Source organism: Urtica dioica, chromosome 11 (assembly GCF_054948205.1).
Source record: "Urtica dioica subsp. dioica isolate 48M chromosome 11, U.dioica_male_clone48M_v1_H2, whole genome shotgun sequence".
NCBI lineage: Eukaryota > Viridiplantae > Streptophyta > Magnoliopsida > Rosales > Urticaceae > Urtica > Urtica dioica.
This window is the reverse complement of record NC_142766.1, coordinates 14989227-14997198: the sequence shown is the minus strand read 5'-3', so window position 1 is coordinate 14997198 and position 7972 is coordinate 14989227. Positions and strand designations below refer to the sequence as shown.

Here is a 7972-nt window from a genome sequence, read left to right as displayed (position 1 = left end):
TTTTTTTCATCACTTAAAAGGCTTACGTGCATATGCAGGTCTACCTCGTATGTGTAGAAATAGGGTAATGGTGATAGAGTATTTCATTTACTCTTTTGTGTGGGTTACACTTCGCAACAGCACCGAAAAAGAAAAAAAAAATCAAAATCATGCATTTTCTTTTCGTGGAAGAGAAAAAAACGCGGCAAGAGAAATAAGCCTGTGAGCTTTGAGAACATTTTATTTTTGTGGATAACAGAGAGAAGTAAATCTCAGCACAATAAAAAAACAATCATAACTATTGTTGCAATAATATTAATCACTAAACATTGATTAATAGTAATATGTGACACCTCACCGACATACGCGAGTCGCGAATCAAAAACCATGTATTAATCAAATAAGCAATTGCCACCCTAACAAATAAAAATAAAAATAAAAGCTGATAAAAAAAATAAACACCTTACTAAGAATCCAGACTTCTATTTTTTTTTTCTTCTATTTCTTTTCTGTTCTTATAATTTACGCATTTCAAAAACCAAGCGTTAGAGAAAAGTAGTTGGAGACTCTACAAAAGGGCAGCATAGCGAGGTATCAGTTTCATCAACGGCTAGGAGTTGAAGCATGTCTCAGTGACGTACACGTGTATGTCTCTCATACGTTGATTATTCCAGAGAAGGTAATTTCATTTAAACAAAAAATGTAAAGGAAAAAAACCGTAAAATTCATTTTAATAGTTCCCAATCATATCGCCCAAAAAAAAAAAAAAAAATCCCAGCGATACTGAGATGATGAGAGCCGCCATTATTGGCTGCCAGTGGTGAAGCAAGAAATACGATTCTGACTTCTGTCTCGTTCTTCTCTGTCATTTCGTTCTGTAGGTTTCAGACTCCGTATGGTTGATTATCGGATCTGAAGGAATTCTTTCTCCTTGAGATTTCATTTTCCCGTCCGTTTGTCGAAGATTTTTTTCCCTCGCCACCTAATTTCGCTTCGCAATTCCCCATATTCTGGTGCGGAATTTACAATTTTAGGGTTTGCACTGGTCGATTAGGTAGTCTTGAAGGGTCAAGGTTTTCTTTAATAGTTCTAACAAGTCCTACAGAGCAAAGAGAATATCTGCCTGGTAAATTTAGTTTCAATAGCGTGAATCTATGTATATATGTAGGCTTATTTCTGATATCACTTCTGTCTACGGATTTTCCCTAATTTTTCAGGCTAAAGTTTCCGCAATTGTCAGTGGTGATTCTCGCGGAGAGAGTAATTGGAAGCTGGTTTGGCTGAAAATGGGGGTATCAGTGCCGACTTATATGAGCATTATCACGTTCTTTTGCACTGTCGGAGCAATAGCTCTAGCGGTTTTCCATATCTATAGGCACTTAAAGAACTACACCGAACCTACCTATCAGAGATACATAGTCCGGATCATCTGTGTGGTTCCTGTGAGTTCTTAATTCATTTTATTATAATCTTTTGTTCTGTCATTGATTATTGAGTCTTAGTGCTTGTTTTGTCATGGTGTTTGGTTAATAGCCACTTAACATACAGGCTTAAGCATTAGTTTTGCATGGCTGAGTGTTTTGGCATAGTACAGTTGATGATGATGAATTAGTTTCTCTGTTTCATTTGTGACCGGTTCAGCTGTTGGTCTGTTTCCAAAATTTCATAACCGGCTTGAATGCTAGTTTGTCTTTTAATCATGAAGAATGTAGAACCCATGTGAGTTTTTTTTTTTTTTAAATGATTGACAGGTTTATGCGTTGACTTCATTCTTGTCCCTCGTCCTGGCGGAAAGTTCAATCTATTTCAATTCAATTCGAGAAGTGTAAGTGGTCTTAGTCTCGGCTATTAGCGCATGTGTAAATGTTCTGCTCTAGTTGAGGTGACTGCTGTTAGTTTTCTTTCTGGCCTTAGTTGCTGAAGCTGCTTGGTTGCATTTTCTTAGAAGTTACACATGAGAATTTGATTTAGTCGATCATTTCGTTATGAAAATCATATATTTTTCACGATCAATGTGGAATGAAGTTGCTTTTCTAGTTGATTTAATTTATAAATGCAATATTCTGGCATTATACTATTAACTTTGGAGTCTGGTTGGTTTCTTGTATTAAGAATGTTTTTTTTGACATTGAGCTTATGCTGGTCTTCATGGAAACTTTCTTTTTTGTACTTGGCGGGTAGTTCTCGGGTTTAGATGGAAACTTTTCAATGGCTGTTTGGTGACTGTACTTTGTTAAGTTAGGAAAAGAAAATCTGAAATTTTTATTTTTGTGCTTTTCCGATTCACCCAAGATGGAAACTTTTCAATGGCTGTTTGGTGACTGTACTTTGTTAAGTTAGGAAAAGAAAATCTGAAATTTTTATTTTTGTGCTTTTCCGATTCACCCAAGCTTGCTAAAACTTCTTCAGTCGTTATTAATATCACAATTTTGTTAAAGGTAGTGAATTGAATATAGAAAAAAAAAACTCTTGATTTCCACTCATATAACTGTATGTGCTATTATTGTCTATTTTCAGCTACGAGCGTGGGTGATATACACTTTTCGTCCTTAGTTTGAGTGGCCGAGTTCTTTAACCTTCGTGGTATCTGATGACCTGCTGTTTGCCTCCGATGCCATTGGATGGGTAAGCTCAAAAGAACACTTGTTTTCCTTTAAATTTGGGCATATAATGAAAATAAGTTTCATTTGTCACTAAATTTGCTGAACCCTCTGTTTTTTATTTGCTTTACTACTGCCTCGCACATCGATAAACTTTTTATTATCTGTCTTGTCCCAATATACCTTTTTGGTAGGCCGTTCTATGAATTGTTTGAGTAATTGAAATAAAGGAATGACCAAACGTACTGAGCAATTGAAAAGAAATATTGAATGATAAAGAATATTCTCATTCTCACTCATGTGTACAAGCCTCCAAGTGTGAAAAACCAGTCTGCCTTTTGCTTGCTGCTACCTAGATTGGCTTGGCTGGTTTCTCCGACCAGATATGGTTAGGAATGGATTTGCAAAGCGGCTCGTTTGTTGACCCCCAACGTTCAGACCCGATGGACACAAATCCAAAGCAAGGGAATTAGTATTGAATCTCTTTGTTGTGTGAGACTCCAATTTCTGCTTCTACTCTGTCAAACTAGCCAGCTTGTCAAAAAGTATTCGCGACAAAGCTGTAATCTCTGACATGCGCTCATAGAGCAATCAATTGCTGATATTTGTCATAGTCCCCGAAAATTGATCTGTTCCCAATTTGATACCACCCGTGGTAGCTCAAACGCAGATTACTAATATTATTGATATATTCGGCTGACAATTGGAGAGGTGAACCAAAAAAAAAAACTTAATAAGTCTTAATAGCCCTAATGATCACCCTCATGAATTATTTATACTGAAATCGTAATTATTAAAACAAATGAAATAAAATAATTAAATTACTACCCATACGGGTCTTTATGGTTTCTTGGAAATATTTAATATTTTAGTAGCTTGATATTTGAGATTGTTTGCTAGACGTAGGCTAACATTTGGTATTTTGTTGACACAGGCGCTTTATACGAAGGTGTAAACAAGGATGTTTGCAGTTTGTGATTCTCAAACCCATATTAGTAGCTATCACTCTCGTACTTACCTCGAAGGGAAAATACAAGGACGGAAATTTTAGTCCAAACCAATCGTGTCTTTATCTTACTATCATCTACACACTGTCGTACACGATGGCTCTTTATGCATTGGCACTGTTTTATGTTGCTTACAAAGATCTACTTCAACCATTCAACCCAGTTCCCAAGTTCATCATAATCAAGTCTGTTGTTTTCCTGACTTACTGGCAGGTAAATAAATGTTGTTGACATTGTCCTCTATACATGTTTATTCTTTTTGGCTTCTTTGTTCATTGATTTGTATGATGTGATGGAATTAGTATATTGGATTGCGCGCCTTTGGATTAGTGGAACACTGAAAAAGAACCTTGATAGCCTTAAATATGAAAATTGCGCGCCTTTGGATTAGTGGAACACTGAAAAAGAACCTTGATAACCTTAAATATGATGAACCTGTAGAAAGGTTTTCCGGACGTGTCCTTTAATATTATTAGTAACATTCTTCCATGTTGGATAAAGAGATTGGATAGTCCTGAGAAGCGTTATTCGTTCTTTGTTTTTTACACGGATAATGTTCATTTGCCTGACATTTACAGAGTAGTTTCTGTCTTTTTTTTTTTTTTGGCAATCATTTTTGGAAATGTGTGAAGCTAGAGCTGAAGCTTGTATTGCAATCCTTTCCCTTATGTTTTGAATTTTATATATTACTTTTGTTTTTTGTTTGTTGAAACGTAGGGTGTATTGGTGTTCCTTGCTGCGAAATCGGGATTCATCAAGAACGCAGATGAAGCTGCAGAGTACCAGAACTTCATAATATGTGTTGAGATGCTTATCGCTGCTGTAGGTCATCTCTATGCATTCCCATACAAGGAGTACGCCGGTGCTAATATTGGTAGATCCCAAGATTTTACGGGAAGCCTCGCACATGCCGTCAAGTTGAACGACTTTTACCACGACACTGTACACCAGGTAGTTATAACCGACCTAGACTCCTATCCAAGTCAAGACTGGAAAAATCTGTAATTTTATTTAATTATAATACTAATTTTGTTTTTCAGTTTGCACCACTATGCGGAGCTTGATCTTGTTCTCACCATAAATGATTATTTACTATAAATGAGTCACCAAGTCGAGAACTGTGAAGGCTTTTTCGTTTCTTTTGTGCTCACCATGTAAATTTGATCCATGAGACCGCTTACTATAAATTTATAGTTTGTTTTTTTTACCACTTAAAGGCTGACGTGCATGTGCAGGTCTACCTCGTATGTATAGAAATAGGGTAATAATGAACTCTTTTGTGTGGGTTACACTTCGCAACAGCACCGAGTAGATAAAAAAAAAAATTAAAATCAAAATAATGCATTTTCTTTTCGTGGAAGAAAAAAAAACGCGCTAAGAGAAAAAAGCCTCTGAGCTTTGAGAACATTTTATTTTTGTGGATAACAGAGAGAAGTAAATCAGCACAATAAAAAAATTCATAAATATTGTTGCAATAATAATCACTAAACATTGATTAATATTTAATAGTAATATGTGACACCTCACCGACACACGCCAGTCACGGATCAAAAACCATGTATTAAGCAATTGCCACCCTGACAAATAAAAATAAGTAATATGTTTGAGGAATTTACAGGCTTGTCAGTGAAGATTCCTCTGATGCCGGCTCCGGCGGCGACGTCGAAGTAATCGGTGATTCTCGAGTTTGAATTTTTATATTTCGATTTCAGCGAAGCTTCGAGGTGAGATAGGCCTTTCCCTGAAAGGATTCCTCCCATTCCTCCGCTGCCATCGATGCAGAGGATGCAAATCTTGCTTCTCTGGTTCTTGATCTTCGACATCGAAACTTTCGGCTGAGATTCTAGCTTTTGGCTCTATTTCGGCAATCTGTTTGGGGATCCAGAGCTTCTGGTAGTCACAGTCAAACATAAATTTGCTTTCCGTAATTTGCACTTTATCCAAAGCCTTTGGTCGTCGTCGTCAATTTCCGTCGAGAAAATAACGGCAAAAATACTCAATGTTTACGATTTGTAACACTTATATACTCATTGTTTAAAAGTCGCGGGTAAAATACCTAATCTCAATATTCATTCTCTCCGTTACTACCAGAGACGTTAACATTGGATGGAATCCACGTGTCGATGTCTGATAACTTTGAATAAAAGTAAATAAAAAATTAATTAATTTTTTGGTGATTAAACTCTCTCTCTCTCTCTCTCTCTCTCTCTCTCTCTCTCTCTCTCTCTCTCTCTCTCTCTTAACCATCCATTTTATGCTCTGTTTCTTAACATTCCTCTGTTTTTTTCACAGTTGTAACAAACAAATGCGTTCAACAAAAACAAAACATATTGTTCTTAAATAAAACAAAACAAATGCATCACAAACAAGAAAAATATTTATGCCGTAATATATATTTATTTAATACTTTGGGTCAACCATCATGGCCACCAACGAGAGACACATAGAAAAAGCCTTCATCATCATCATCAGCATGGAGACTCGTATGCTAGCTAAAGTCGGAGTAAATATTCTCAGTCAACAGAGTAAATACGAGTAAATACCGGCTATGTTTGAAAAAGCATCCCAAATACTTAGACCTCGTCTACCAATAATCTCGGCTTCTTCAACCTATCTAATGAAAATCACACAGAAATCGTACATTAAAAAAATATGATTTTTATTGCATTTTCGAATTCAGAGTACTTAAGTAGGTCTAATTCTAAAATAACCTATTTGTTTTTGTAAAGCATAAATTAGACTAATTTTGGGTAATAGGTATTTTTAATTTAATAATTTATGCATTTTCGTATGTATTTAGAGATATTTAATATTAATAAATACAATTAAACTTTTTTTTTTAAAGTTATCAGACATTGACACGTAGATTCCATCCAATTTTAACGTGTCTAGTAGTAACGGAGAGACTAAATATTGACATTAGGTATTTTACCCGCGACTTTTAAAACAACGAGTATATAAGTGTTACAAACCGTAAACATTGAGTATTTTTGCTGTCATTTTTTCATTTCCGTCACCATTTTCTTTTTTTTTTCTTCTGTTTATCGAAGAGTGTTAATTTTTTTGAAAGCAAGGTTAAAGTTTTTGACATCTCCTTCTTCTTTTTCTTATTCTGGTTTATCAAAGAGTGGATTAAATTTTTTGAAAACAGGATTAAATTTTTTGAAAACTTGGTTGCTTCTTGTAGATGACTAGACTTACATTGTGTTCCCTGTTTGGATGAGGGAGTAAATATATTGAAGGTACGATTAAATTTTTTGAACCAATTTGGCATATATATTAAGTGCATTGGATTAAAATTTTGGACACTTAGATTAGTTATTTTAAAAATAATCAAAAGTATATTAGTATTTTCACATTAAAAGTGATTAGAGTACACTAACTTATGAAACTTTGACTATTTTGCTAAATACTTAATTTGAATGGATTACTTTGTAAAAAAAAAAAAATCATTTTGAGAATAAGAGTAATGTCAAAACTGTCCAGAATTAAACAAATAAAATATATATATATATATATATATATATATATATATATATATATATAACGTATTTGGCCATATTCATAGTTTCATATAGTTGTAATTGTAAGTCAATTAAAATAAATATTTAATTCTTTTATTTGGAATGTCTAGTTAATGATCTTATCTTACATATGTCTGGTCAATGATTCTTTTATATGTTTATGAATGCACTTAATTATTATATATTAGAAATTTATTAGCAATGATTATTTGTATTTATAGCTGTGCGGATACGCACTCTATCTCTTTGAATTCTCTCTCTCTCTCTCTCTCTCTCACTATATATATATATATATATATATATATATATATATATATATATATATATATTATTGGATGCATATTCACTTAAACAACTCTCATTGATTCGTAACCCCATTAACCCCATTGGTGTAGTCCAAGAAGGTATATTCAACCTCTTTAAAATATGTCTCTTTTTCTTTTTCTTGAATTTCAGAAGAAAAAAAAAATTTACTGTGATGTTATATAGATGAATCGCAAATTAACGATGGGTATCAAGATGATGTTGTTAGTTCTTGCTTTCGGACTGTGTTCGTTCATATGTGTAAACTGTGAGAAACGTCATATGAAATCAACATTGAAAGAAGGGTTTGAAATCCAGAAAAAACCCAAATTGTTTACTAATCCACCGGCCAAAACTTTAGAGGTATTTATGTTTATGTGTTTTTGGTAAATTTATTGTATTATGTACCACTTTGTACTAAAAATAATAGCCTATGTACGACTAGTATTTTGGAGATGTGTACGATTGCGTGGACTTTTTCGAACAACCAGCTTTCAATAACCCCTTGCTGAAAAACCACACATATCATTATCAGGTTTGTTAAGTGTTAATGATTTTA

At 34.1% G+C, this 7972-nt stretch overlaps 1 pseudogene across 1 annotated transcript; it reads left to right on the top strand.

Annotated features, from left to right (window-relative positions):
* The first annotated feature begins 709 nt into the window (after positions 1–709).
* Positions 710–4918, top strand: LOC149381542 (uncharacterized; annotated as a pseudogene). The gene is made up of 7 exons (XR_016293826.1): positions 710–1105; positions 1197–1421; positions 1731–1804; positions 2521–2604; positions 3514–3799; positions 4304–4537; positions 4627–4918. The product of XR_016293826.1 is annotated as an uncharacterized LOC149381542 (transcript).
* The last annotated feature ends 3054 nt before the right edge of the window (positions 4919–7972 follow it).